Source organism: Thamnophis elegans, chromosome 8 (assembly GCF_009769535.1).
Source record: "Thamnophis elegans isolate rThaEle1 chromosome 8, rThaEle1.pri, whole genome shotgun sequence".
Taxonomy (NCBI): domain Eukaryota; kingdom Metazoa; phylum Chordata; class Lepidosauria; order Squamata; family Colubridae; genus Thamnophis; species Thamnophis elegans.
This window is the reverse complement of record NC_045548.1, coordinates 17,811,037-17,825,259: the sequence shown is the minus strand read 5'-3', so window position 1 is coordinate 17,825,259 and position 14,223 is coordinate 17,811,037. Positions and strand designations below refer to the sequence as shown.

Genomic DNA, 14,223 nt, shown 5'->3' with positions numbered 1-14,223 from the left:
GTGACCGCCTTCACTTTTTCAGGGTCCATTTCAACGCCATCAGAGGAGATACGGTAGCCCAGATAGTCAATAGTCGTTTGGTGAAACTCGCACTTAGACAATTTGGCATACAGGTTGGCAGCACGGAGTTTTTTCAAAACAGTGCGCACCAGATTGACGTGGTGGTCGTAAGAGCGAGTATAAATGAGGATATCGTCCAGATATACGATAATGCCCTTATAGAGATGATCGTGCAGGATCTCATTAATAAATTGCATGAACACAGCAGGAGCCCCCTGTAGGCCAAAAGGCATAACTCGGAACTGGAAACAACCAAGAGGGCAGTTGAATGCGGTCTTCCATTCGTCCCCTTCCTTAATGCGTACTCTATAGTAAGCTTCTCGCAGGTCCAATTTTGTGAAGATGCGGCCCTTCCCCAGTTGCGCTAACAAGTCCTTCATCAATGGCAGTGGGTAGAGGTTTTGAGTACAGATTGCGTTAAGGTTGCGAAAGTCACAGCATAAACGAAGAGACCCATCTTTCTTTTCACAAAATAGTACAGGGGCAGCCACTTTGGGTCGAGCCGGTTCAATGAACCCACGTTTCAAATTTTTGTCAATGAAAGAACGCATCTCCTCCATTTCCCTGGGTGACATGGAGTAAATGCGGGGTTTTGGGAGTTTGACCCCGGGTAAAATGTCAATGGAGCAATCAGTAGGCCTGTGGGGGGGTAGAATGTCCGAAGATTGCTCGCTGAAGACATCCTTAAGATCCAAATATTCTTTCGGGATTTTGTCCTCTCCTGCAATCCTCTCCTGCCCTCTAGCGGCTACTTCAGGAACGTTAGTGACGTCAGGTCGGTCCGGAGAGCCCTCCCCCACTGGAGGCACCTTCGAGCGAACACGCAAGCGGCCTGTCCGCCAATTTATGTGAGGGTTCCACTTTCGGAGCCATGGGATGCCCAAAATGAGTGGCCTGTCCATGCCAGGCGCGACCACAAAAGAGATTAATTCAGTATGCGTACCCATCCTCATTTCCAAAGGCTCAGTAAAAAAATGGGCGCCCCCCCCCCCCCGCAATCGATCCATCTATTTGGCAAAACACAATCGGGGTTTTCAAAGTGCGCAATTTGATGCCCAATTTTTCTACCATGGCGGGATTGATCATGGATCGGGAACAGCCGGAATCAAGTAAAGCTAGGAGGGTGGCAGGGGTCCCCTCAGGAGGAACTTTTAATTCAATAGGGATGAGAAGGGGCCCCTTGTTTGAACTCACCCAGTGAGGCGATGTGTCGTCATCAGAGTCCTCAGAAGAAGAGGAGTTAGCATCTGCGTCATCCTTTAATGGCTGGGCAAAAGGAGGGGGGTTGGTTTCCCCAGCGAACGCTGTCTCCTTCTTCTTCTTTTCAGAGCCTCTGGCAGGCTTGTCATCACGTCTGGGAGGGGGTTGGGCAGAGAGAGGCAGTTTAGCCCGACATTCGGGGGCGGTGTGCCCAAGCTTGCCACAACGAAAGCATGTTAACGGTCTGGAGGAGCCAGAAGGGGGCCCTCTCGCGTCGCCTCGTCGTTTGGAAAACGATTGCGTAGTAGGAGGGGGGAGGGACCTGGCAGCCCTCTCTTTCCGCTTCCTTCTTTCTTCTGTGGCATAACGCAGACGGATTAAGTCAAGCTCGGCGTCTGCAGCATGCTCAAACCACGTGATTAAGCGTCTTGGCAGGTTACGATTGACACATTGTTGATAAATGTCTGCGTTCAACCCTTCAGCAAATCTGTCCAGAAGGGCGTCCTCCCCCCATCCTCTCATGTATTGTGAGAGACACTGAAATTCCTGGATGTATTGGGCGACAGGTCTATCGTCTTGGTCGAAGGTTAAAAACTTCAATTTGTTCCGCTTCTCAGTTAATGGGTCATCAAAACGTTGGCGGAAAGCCTCCATAAAACGGTTGAAATTCCCCAAGAGGGGAGAGCCAGACATGTGCAAAGCAGTCGACCATGTAGCCGCCTCACCATCCAAAGATAAAAGAATCATTCTGACCCTTAAAGTGTCAGATTCAAAGTCCCGGCCATAAATTTCCATGTAGTTAAACACCTGCATAAGAAAGGAGGGAAGGCTAGTAGAATCCCCCTTAAAACGTACAGGCAAGGGAGGGATTTTAGCCATTCGATGTCTTCGGGGGGGAGGCTGGGGGGGAGGTCCTCTTTGATCAGCGAAACCTCTAGCCGCAGGGGGAGACACGGGCCGAGGGGGGGGTGGGGGAGAATCCTGGCGTGGGTAACGTTGCCAGTTTCTCCAGTCTCCTTCCTCCTCCCCCCTTCTCTCTTCCAAAAATGTTTGACCCCAATAATCAGGTAATTCACTCCGCTGGGGTTTTCTCATCGGGCCCCGGTGCTGATAGCCTCTCCATTCTCCTTCATCGCCCCCTCTGCTTTCCCCACAGTACCTTTGGCTCCAATAGTCAGGGACTTCACTCGCCTGAAGTTTTCTCACAGCACCTGGCTCCAGCGAAGTTTGTGGAGGTGGTCTTTGGGTGAGCCCAGCATTCCAGCTTGTCTCTATCTCTCTTTGCCCCGCTGAAATTGACCAACGGGGTGGGGGGGAAGGTTCAGGCTGACTGGAAATTTGCAGTTGAAATAAATCTTCGTGCAAAGGTCGGTCAGACGGGCTGGGCTGGTGTAAAGAAAGGTCGGGAGGTCCTAGTTCACTGGAATCCCCTCCAGCTGCGCCCTCCTCCTCTCTGGTCGGAGAAGACATTCTTTCCCTTCTCGGTAGACGTAAATCTCCTGGAAAGGGATATATTCAGATCTTGCTTCTTGTCACGCCCCACTCCACTCCATAATTAGGAAAGAAGACTAAGAGACTCCATGGGTTGGAAATCCAAAGTACTTTTACTAATTATAAATGGTAAGCGAGCAGTAGTGAAGCAAGATCTGAATAATATGGCGCGAAAGCAATTGATATATAGGAAAACCCGTTCCCCCCCCTTAGGATCAAAGCTCCAGTCCAATCATAAGTCCTTCAAATGTCAGGTGTGAGATAACTTCAAAAAGACAGGCCGAAGATGGAATGTGTAGGCCGTTGATGCAGGCGGGAAACAAGTACGCATGCGTAATCCCAACGACTGGTACATCCTAGAACATTTCTCCAGCACATCAATTAAATCCCTCCCACATACACGCCCCCCCCTCCCCGTTTCATGGCAGCTGAAGCAACAGCAAAGCAGAAGCGGTTGGATCAGGGGATCCAGGCGCAGGTCTCTTTAAGGAGACCCCCACTCAGGAGCTGGTCCCAGCAAAGCAGCTGTTCCTGGATGTCATCCAGTGACAATGGGCCCTGCCTGGGTCAATGGCTAATCCCAGTGGGGTGGATAAAAAGCTATACTCTATGGAGAGTGGCATGGAGGATCTCCTGAAGCTTCCTCAAGTAGATGACCCCATAGTGGCACTAACCTCAAACTCGGTCCTTCCAGCCAATCTGCTGGAGGGACTCAAGGCAGAAGACAAGAGGGTACAGAAGGCCTGTCATAAGACTCATATGGTCACCACGTGGGCCATGAAAGCCTCTTCCTCCTCTTCCTACTTCAGTAGGGCAGCCCTATTTTGGCTCATTAAGCTGCTAGCCAACCTCCCAGCTGGCAACACTAGATCGCACCAGGATATCAACAAAATTATTGCAGCAGTCGAATATTCGGCCAACGCCTCCCTTAATGCCACCAAATTTTCCTCTAGGGCTCTGGCATCTAATGTGACTTCATGCCGTCTGCTGTGGCTCTGCCACTGGCAGCCGGACATGAAGGCAAAGTGGAAGTTGGCCTCAGCCCCTTCAACGGTGGTAAACATTTTGGTGAGGGCTTGCACTCAGTCTTAATTGAGTCCAAGGGCAAATGCAAAATCTTACCAGCGGTCACCAAGAAATCAGACCACAAGAGTCATTCCTTTTTTCGTAGGCAGCCCTTTCGGAATGCAGACCATCCCCACCTCTGGGCGATTTACCAGGCCTTATTCCCAAATGCAAGACCACTCCCAGGGTAGGACACCATTCAGGGACAAAACCAGGCAACAGGGTAACCGCAGGTCCTTTAGAGGAGGGTTCTCCAACCGCTCAGAATTGTAAAAAAAGGTCTCAAGAATAAAAATACCAAATGTAGAGGAATAGGTGTAAAGTCTTTGAACTTGCATACATAACTGGTCTGCAAAAATCTAGATGTCTGCAAAGAAATAAAAAGTTCCCACACTTTTGTGGTTCATGATGCTCTTAACATAGCAATAGCACTTAGATGTACCACTTTACAGTGCTTTACTGCCCTTTCTAAGTGGTTTACAGAGTCAGCATACTGCCCCCAACAATGGGTCCTCATTTTACCCACCTTGGAAGGATGGAAGGCTGAGTCAACCTTGAGCCTGGTGAGATTTGAACTGCCAAATTGCAGACAGCCAACAGTCAGCAAAAGTAGCCTGCAGTACTGCATTCTAACCACTGCACCACCAAGGTTCAATGTCTCAGTAATTCTTTCATGGAGCCCCGGAGTTCCCAAAAAACTGTGCTGGCCTGCCACAGTGCACAAATTGGGAACTGCAGGTTTAACAGAAACAGCAAACTCACAGGGCTGCTGTGGGATAATTTAAGTTTTTGAGGGAAACCCAATGATATTAGGCCAGGAGTTTGCATGGTTTCCCCCAAAAAATTATGACCAAAAGAAAAGCAAGGAAAATATCCCTCCAGTGGCCTAGGGCTGGGAAGGACTCAGCAGCCCTGGGTATCAAGGTACATGCAATACTTTTCATCTTGGCTTTGCATATCTCAATTCCCACCCACATCAGAACCATATCCTAGACCAGTGATGGTAAACCTTTCCCTTATGGTGTGCCAAAATTGTGCATATGCCCACTTAATCTCCCCAGCCACCTGTCCTCCGGAAGCCAAAATTTGATTGTTTCTGAACTTCTGGTTGGGGCTGTTTTTCACCCTCCCCAGGCTCCAAGAAAGCCTCTTGGCCCCAACGGGCCAACCAGAAGTTTGGAAACGATCCATTTCTGACTTCCAGAGGGCCTCCGGGGGTGGGGGGAAACTTCCAGTTGGAGCTTTGAGGCCGTTTTTCGCCCTCCCCAGCCTCCAAAGGCTTTCCTAAAGTCTGGGGAGGGCGAAAAATGGCCTCCCTGGCCTTCTGGAAGGGTGAAAAAACAGCTGGCTGGCACGCGCTTCTTCTTCTTTTAATTACCTATTAATTTTACCTTACCACATTTCAAATTTTGATCATGTGATCTGCAATAAGGAATACGGCAATGGTTGTAAGTGTGAAAAATGGCCATAAGTCACGTCTTTCAGTGCCATTGTAAATTTCAATGGTCACCAAATGAATGATTGTAAGTCATGGGCTACCTATACTGGAGACAAGGGAGTTTTGTCTTGAAAAAATAGGAACTGGTTTTTGGATGCCAACTCAGCCAATGTTCTTGGCTAAATTGGAAATTGGGCCAGTCACTCTCATTCAAGCCAACCCAACCCCCTCTTGGAGAAGGAAGGAGTGTGTTGAACTGTTTATTTTTTTAAAAAAATAACAAAGGTGAGATGATATTAAAAAAATGCTTGAGAATCAATTTGCTCTGTTTAACCATCTGAAGTTCAGCCATCTCCTTTATTTTATAAGGGTTCATTAACGTATTGTAAATTGTAAACCTCACATTTGGAAAGGACATATATGAATAACTTTTCAAAGTTCTAGTACACTGAACTTATTGGGAAGCATTCAATTAAAAAAAAATAAAATTTCAGATGAAATCTAATGACTTGCAGCATTACATTTGTTTGCCAAGATTCCATTGTGCCCAATAAATGCAGAAAATGTTCTGTTTTTAAACTTATAATTACCTAGAAGCATTCAAAAAATGCAAATGTTGTTTGAAGATTTCAGAATGCTTATTAAATTATTAATAGCTTATGTATTAATTTTAGTGGTAATTTGGAAAGCCAAGCAAATATACAGCTGTATAGATATCTAAAAGATTATTTTAGCCAAAGAAACTGTGTTTTAAACTCCAGAGACCAAGAGCCAAATCTGTTCATAAATGCTTTAAAAACTGTGGCGCTCATGATACATATTGAAAACACCAATCATGAAATATTATAAACCCCAGATTAAATTTGTTTGCTAGGATAATTTTTCAACTGATATTTATGCAAGCTTTTTCAGTGATTCCTATGCGATTACTAATAATCTGCACAACTGCTTTTGTGTAATCATTATAGCACGGTAGCTATTGTCTAATAAACATGCCACCCTTCCAAATCATTTCTGCCGACTGAGATGTAGCGCTAAATTTGTACTAGCAGCTGGAATTATTCCCAAAATAAATTGGTGCCACTGAAAAAATTAAAATACAGGTGACAGATCTTTATGGTGAATTTTGAATTACATCTACACATGTATATTTAAAACAGAGGGATAATTTTCAAAGGGAAGGCAGATACTGGCGTCAGACAGTCTGAAGCAGTTCATTTTGCAAAGAGCATGCATTTTGTTTTTCTTATAATAACCGTTACCATTTGAATGCTTTCCTTTACCTAAATGACTTTCCCATTGATAGGAATATGGGGGAGACTTTATCTGAAAGAGAATTTCACTACCTTTTACCTGTTGGGGGCCATAGAGAGTCAAGAACACTGCACTCTTACTACTAGTCAAGTAAGCGGCAGTAAGCCTACATGTCACTAAGTTATCATCGTGCGTTAGCTAGAAGCACTCCCTGAAGTCGATCTAGGTTGCCTAGTCCAGGATGAGGTCTTCATGGGTGCTGACCATAAAAAGTTCATCAAAGTAATGAGGCGAGGAGAGAGCTTGGCGCTCATGGGCAGAATTCAGCACCAAGGAGTGTGAACTGGCTCCAGCTGTGACAATAAAACAGCAGGTGGCTGCTGTCATTAGGGGTGGCAGATGAGGCAGGGGACTAACATTCAGTCCCCAAACCCCTCATTTGTTAGCCATCGCCACTCTACCATGCAAAATAGTTTCCATCTCAGTCAATTTTACTTTGCAAAATATTACACAGTTGCCATATAAAAATCAGAGCTCAGATCTCTAGGTTTCTTTCAACCTATTTGCTTTATAATATCATACTATGCAGTGAATTTTTGTCTGGTGTGTGTGTGTGTGTGTGTGTGTGTGTGTGTGTGAGTGTGTGTGTGTGTGTATCTCTGTGTATGTGTTTGTGTGCTGCCTTCGGCCTCATCCTTTTAGAACAATTTAAAAAGTCTCACTATAATGTTATCATGTGGCATTTTTATTCAGGCATGCATTTGTGGTGTAATATTTCCTAGGGCATTGTAATTGATTTATATAAAACTCCTCTTCTCCCGCCTCTCCCCTCCCTCCCTCCCCCCCCCCCATTGCCTCATGTGTCAGTTATACATATGGCATTTGGCTAAACTTTAATTTGCAGTTTAGCAAATTTTCTGAGAAAAATCAGAATTTTGGAAACAGGTTGTGTGGGTATGGATTTCTGTTTATACTTGCCTATATTTGAAGTGCATTTTATGTGACTTTGGAAGGAATAATCTTTAAATCAGAGTTAAAGGCAGACCCTTTCAAGTGTTGTGCCCTAGTATTTCAGTATGACACTCCAACAATATTTTTAATTTATAAATGTGAATACTGGTATTAAGACAATTGGCCTTTTAGTTTCCCATTATTAACTGACAGAAGTGCATTCGAGTCGAAAACACATTAATGTGATACCTATCCTTCAGCCTTTATTACCTTTTGATCTAGTTCCGAAATTGTACTCTTTTACGTGATGATCACTACCTAAAGATTGTAATGGACATTATAGCTCTTCTTTTAGTGTGTGATGAATTGTGGTTCCTAAAAGACAATTGAGAAATAAACTGTGTTGTAAGAATAATACAAAGAACTCTCTCTCCATGTAAGATATGGCAGACATTTTCTTCCTGAAGAAGAAATCCTGATTCAAGAAAAAAAATTCTTGCATTTTTAAAAAAAATAAGATTATAGAACAACTTCTCCATTAATTTTGGAATATAAAGACTATTTTATTCTTCTTGATATTCTATCATGATTATCACTTGGCTAAAAGGCTCTTGTTAAATGATTTAATGTCACGTTTTGTGTAAGTGCATATCTTTTTAAAGTAATGTCCTATTTTGAGATTCCTTTATTTGGATATTTGTGTATTGTGTGAAGGGGCAGATTCGAAAGACAAAAAATCTAAACGCATAGGTAAGGGCATTTGAGACAGCAGACCTGACACTGTGGTTTCTTCCCCAAACCCCCAAAACTTTAACGTTAGACTATCTACTGTCGACCTCACCCTATGCCTAAGATGTTTTTAAGGGGCGTGCATAAGCGCACCAGCGTGCCTACTATCCCTGTCCTAATATTCCCTTGTATTTGTATCCATTTCATGTCTTCATAATTGTGTTTATACATATATCTGTTATCTAATTCCTGCTTTACCAAATAAATAAATAAAATGGATTTTAAAAAAAAATTCTAAAGTACCTGGCAACTTCAGTATGAGAGAAGAACATTTTTTATATAGAAGATATTGAGTAGGATTCTGCTTTGTTTTTAGGTGAACACTTTGGGAATGGTAGGAGATTTAGTAAAGGAAGCCACTCAATTGAGAAGGGTGGTTACATATAATGAATATTTTAAATTTTGATACCTTGTTTAAAGAAAGTAGTTATTTTTCATTATTGTTAAATGCAAAACCCAAATAGAGGTACAAAAAGATGGCTTGTAGCAATGTACTGAATTTACAGTCTTGATCCTTTGTCAATTTAAGTGCTATCTTATCTGTTGACTGCTTTATTGTTTTGTTGATAAATAGAAAACTCTTTGTCTTCTTTTACATTACTGCTTTGTAGTGATGAAATTATTGGTTCCAAGTTAAGGAGACAGAGAAAGCAAGAATCCTGTTCCTTATCTAAAGGGGAACAGCTTCTTGCAGCAGTAAAATAACCAGAAACTGAATTTATTCCTGATCTACAAGAGAATGTAGTAGAGAAGATAACACAGATATAATGTTACACAGAGATGTTTATCTTTTTAAAAGTTCTTTTTCAAGATTTACAGTCTTTCTATAAAAATAAAGTCTGAATTCATGCAGATAAAAAGGTCAGTCAATGAGGTAAAAACAAAACTTTCTGGCAAAAAAGAGCATTTTAATTCCTTAGCTTAGAAAATGGGTAAACTATAATTGTTGGTGATTAACATGAAATAAGAATCAGCCAACATGTCAGATAAACAATGTTTCACGTATGTTGAAAAAATACTGAAAAATACATAAAAATGTTCAAGATGTTGACCTATTTATGGGTCTACTTCATAGAAATAATTCACAGTTTTTTCAAACATTTCTTAACATGTGGAGCAAGATGAGTTATCAATAGTCTTTATAGAAAATTTGTAAATAAGGTATTTTCAGTGTAGCAGAAATAAAAACTGGAAATTGAAATAGCTTATCATGTGTGTTTCTGTTTATATTCATTATAAAAACCTGTCTATTACAGTACCGAGATCATAAGATAACAATAACAATACCACAACTTATATACTGTTCATAGTGCTTTACAATATTCTCTAAGTGGTTTACAGAGTCAGCATATTGCCCCCAACAATCTGAATCCTCATTTTACCAACCTCGGAAGGATGGAAGATTGAGTCAATCTTGAGCTGGTCAGAATCGAACTCCTCTGTCAGTGAGCAGTGAGTTAGCCTGCAATACTGCATTCTAACCACTGCACCCTGGCTCTTAAGCTCTTCAAAGCAAGGCTATATTTTGTGTTTTTCATGGCAAACACGGTCTTTTATCTGTCATGAACATGTATTTCAAGTCTACCTCCACAAGTGCTTCAGAGATGGAGGCTCATTTGACAGCAAAAGTTAAGGGAGTTGTTCATTTTGCCCCATGTTGATTTTGGTTTGAAAAAGGTTTTGAGTTTTTAAGGCTGCAAAAAAGCATATTAATCTTTATTATAAATTATTTTATATTATACTTTACTTTTAGTTTGTCTCTTTTGGAAGTTTAATTTGTTTTATATTTTGCTTTAGTTTTTTAGTTTTTAAAATGTTTTTTATCCATAGTTACAATGTTTTTCTCATTTGTTATTTTCATGACTTTCATTTAGTTCTTTAAAAAGTTGGTCTCAGATAAACCATTATTTTTTCTGTGGTTACCTTGGCCTATGGGAATATTGTATTTTCTTTGTGTAATTTCTTCCCATAGGGGAAATATATTCATATACCTTTCTAATAGAATACAGGTAAATAGTAAATAAATCAGGCAATTTAAAACACAACTTTTTTGTTTTCCTTTTTTTAATATAAAAATTTCATAGGCTTTCATATGAGAAAGATCTTTTATTTAGAAGATAGCTTGGTCAGATATATGTTATTGGGAACCTGACATCTGTGAAAGTTTAGTAACTTTGATTTACAAATCTAAAATTGGTGATGGAACAAGAATAAGTGATTAAAAATATTAATATTGGGGAGTAAATGTTTCAATAATTTTCATTTCCAATTATTATCACTCTACTAAAGACCATGCTCAGATCTTTTATGTAGGCATTTTAAATATCTTTTAGATATGTTGTATATCAGATTATTATGGCTAAAGAAGTTATTCAAGTTTTATATCTTTTGATCCACCATAAATTGTTCTACCTCATCAAAATATTGTTCTAGCAATTCAACTGCTCATGGAAAGTGCTACAAAATTACATGTTTGAATTTAATTCAGACTATATGATAACTTTTAAATCCTTCACAGGAAAAATATACTATTTTAAAATTCCATGAGAGTGATTCCTTTTGGTTATTTTTGGTTCTTGGTTATTTTTAGTAACTAATTTCTGAGTTTATTTAAACTGAACATGCTTCAGCATGACTATTAATTATTATAAGAAAATGTCGTCTCATTTTTCAAGATGATACTTATTTCATTTTTAAAAATGCTTTTTTATTAAAGAGATCATATAAGATATTGAAGTTATTTTTAATAAATAGACAATCCAGAACTTAATGCTTGTTTAGAATACTTTTAAGGAATCTTTTTGTGATCACATGATTGCATACATTTAAGGAAAAATAAAGCTAAAGTATTTAAACAAGAAATTTGGAAAATAAAGTCAAGACATTTTTGAGTAAACACAACCTCTACTAGAATTATATAAAGCTGTAATGTCTGGTAAATTGAAATTTAATTTTCTTTACCTTATGCTCTTGATAGAAAAACATAAAGAAAATATTATTTATATGTATAATATATATAAAAATATACATACAGTACACATTAAATCATATAAAGCAAAGTTATGTGCAAGGGGAAAGGTCTAGTAAATTATTGGCTTCTCAGCTGAAATGGCAGCAAAATAATTACATATCTATTATTAAGGATGCTCAGGGCAAAGTATATAATGGCTCAGATTTAATAAATCAATTTTTTTACCCTTTGGTACAATCTCTGTTTGAAAGTACCAGGTAAATCTTTTCTTTTTTTAATTCATGGTCTAACAGAGGTTTTAATACTTTAGATGAGCTTCTTCCCAATCAAGTTTATCAATTTTTTAAAAAGAATTTGAATTATTACAAGAAGAATTTGTATTGCCTAAAACTAGATAATGTCAGCGTCTTCAGTTAAAGTCAAGTAGGCAAAGTTTTAAATTATATTTAAATCACACTGCTGTGACCTCATGAAATGCAACCAAGATGGATCTAATTGTATGATGAAGCTTGCTTTTATTTATTTCCTCTCCATGTTCTTCATTAAGAAGTCTTTGATATTAAATCCAGTATATAAAAATCAATCTTAGATTTATAATGTGATGTTTGTGTTGCTGATTATTGCAGTCTTGCAACAAATTTTGTTTCAAAATGATGAATATATTCATCATCAGTTATCTTATGTTGCAAATTGTTTTGGCCACCATTTGTCTTAGAAAATCGGCATATAAATTAAAATGAATCTGAACATATATCCTTTGGCACTAAGAAAAAGGTGTCGAGGAAAAATTTCCGTATAGTAATTTTTGCTCTTTGTTTTATATTAATACCCTATCCTTCACATATAAGCCTTTTTTAAAAGGTTTTTTCCTTTTGCAAATTTAACTGATTGCTCTCAGCATTTCTGAAACTGATGCCCTGTTTGATGTGTTGGATTACAATTTCCGTTCTTTCCAGACAGTTCAGCTAGGAATCTCCTCACTAAGGGAGAATAGTTCAACACATCTAGAAGTTACCTGGTTGATATGGGCAGGCTGAGTACTTAGAAATACAGCTATGGGAGTGCAGGACACAGACGAAAAACAAAAGTGGAGTGGTACAATTGATATAAAATTATTAGAGATATCTAGAATAATTTTAAGAAATTATTTGTATTCATCTCGATTAGTTTTCTACAAACCCAACTCTTTGCAGATGCAGTACGTGGATTTAAACGTTTTGAATTCTTACAAGAGCCCATGTTGGCTGGTGAGTACTGTGATGTCCGTACATCTAAAGGCTACTGTGTGTGGGATGAGAAACAGCATAGACCCGGGATGGCGAACCTATGGCACGCGTGCCACAGGTTGCATGTGGAGCCATTTGTCAGGGCACGCAAGATGTTGCCCTGTCAGCTGGCCAGAGCGGATGTGCGCACTGGCCAGCTGACTTTAGCCTTTTTTGGCACCATTTTTCACCCTCCCTAGGCTCCAGAGGCTTCAGGAGGGTGAAAACAGCCTCCCCCAACCCCCCGGAGGCCCTCTGGAGGCTTCAGGAGCTTCCCTGAAGCCTACAGAACACACAAAAAAAAACGGCTCTATGGGCAAACCGGAAGTTTGGGAACGGACTTCTGGTTTGCTCGTAGGGCTGGTTTAAGCCCTCTGGAGCCTTCAAGGGCCTTCAGGAGGCACAGGGGGGGGGGGTTGTGCGCAGGCATGCCACACCCATAATGCAATGCGTGACCCCCAGCATGCATGCGTGCATGACAGGCATTGCCCCCCCTCTTTTTTTGCATGCTTTTTTCGCCCTCCCCAGGCTCCAGACGCTTTATAAGAGCCCGAGGGGGGGCAAAAACAGCCTACCTGCTTCCTCTGGAGGCCCTCCAGAGGCTTCAGGAGTGCAAAAAAATGGCCCTACAGGCAAACCTGTCTTATTTTTGGGGAAACACGGTAACAAGTCATAATTTAAGCAAAGAAAAAGATATACATTATGATTCCAGGAAGGAAGGTAGGTTGGGAGTGTCGGTCTAAGGGCCCATTAATGTTTTAGTTTCAATGGGAGTCAGGCAGCCTACTAATTTGTGTATGCTTGTGTACATCTACCATATGTGTCATAGATGTCCACATGTGTATATTTAGTGTTCCTTTGCCTTTCATTTTCCCAATGTAGAAATAATGCTTATTAGACAGAATAATAAGTTGTCTTAAATTTGCTTTTAGTTAATAATTCAATCTAAAGCAATCATTTAGAAAACTAAAGTTTTAAAAAATCTGAAACATTATATTACAAGTTTTAGTACTAAAAAGTTTTAACTTAATAAATGCAAGATATAAACAGAAAACCCCAACCATTGTAAAAACCAAACTGAAATATATTTTGGAATGATGAGGAAGACTAGAAGGATGAATTAAATATATCCACATCCTCAACTCTATAGCAGAGAAGGCTCTGCCTGCAAATCTCTTGGTCAGACTTTCCAAATATGAGAGTTCACCCAGAGCTTGATTTCTTATGTGGTATAATTGTTCTATTTATTATATAATTTCTATTAAATAACTCCTATTATTTGGCTACCCTGAGACTCAGACAGTGAGATAATCTCTTCTCTGAGAAGAGGATGACAGGAAGGAAGACAGTCAGAGCTATCCATTTCATTTGATCATGCAAATAATAATTTTCTTACATCTTGAACAGCGCATTTTGATGTCACAGACACAGCAATGGAGAGCATCTTGAGAGACAGTTCTCCCTTTTTTGAATGATAGATATAGGAATATGCAGGAAGAACAGAGCTGATTGATAGATAGTGAGCAACTCATCCATAATCATCTGTCTGATATAGACGGTAAATTATTCTGAAGATTGATGCAGGTCATTGAACAGCACATCAACAAACCTATTGTCCATCATTCTGCTCAAATGGAGTCTGGGACACTGACAGATCGTCCACCATAGTCTACATAGAGCATGAAAAGGTACATAGAGATTCCTTTTTAATATTGCAGCAATACAAGATGTTGCTAACT

General features: G+C 40.0%; 1 protein-coding gene across 1 annotated transcript in view; it reads left to right on the top strand.

Annotated features, from left to right (window-relative positions):
- Positions 1-14,223, top strand: part of ZNF407 (zinc finger protein 407) — a 369,608-nt gene that overhangs the window by 145,951 nt on the left and 209,434 nt on the right. The window lies entirely within an intron of this gene.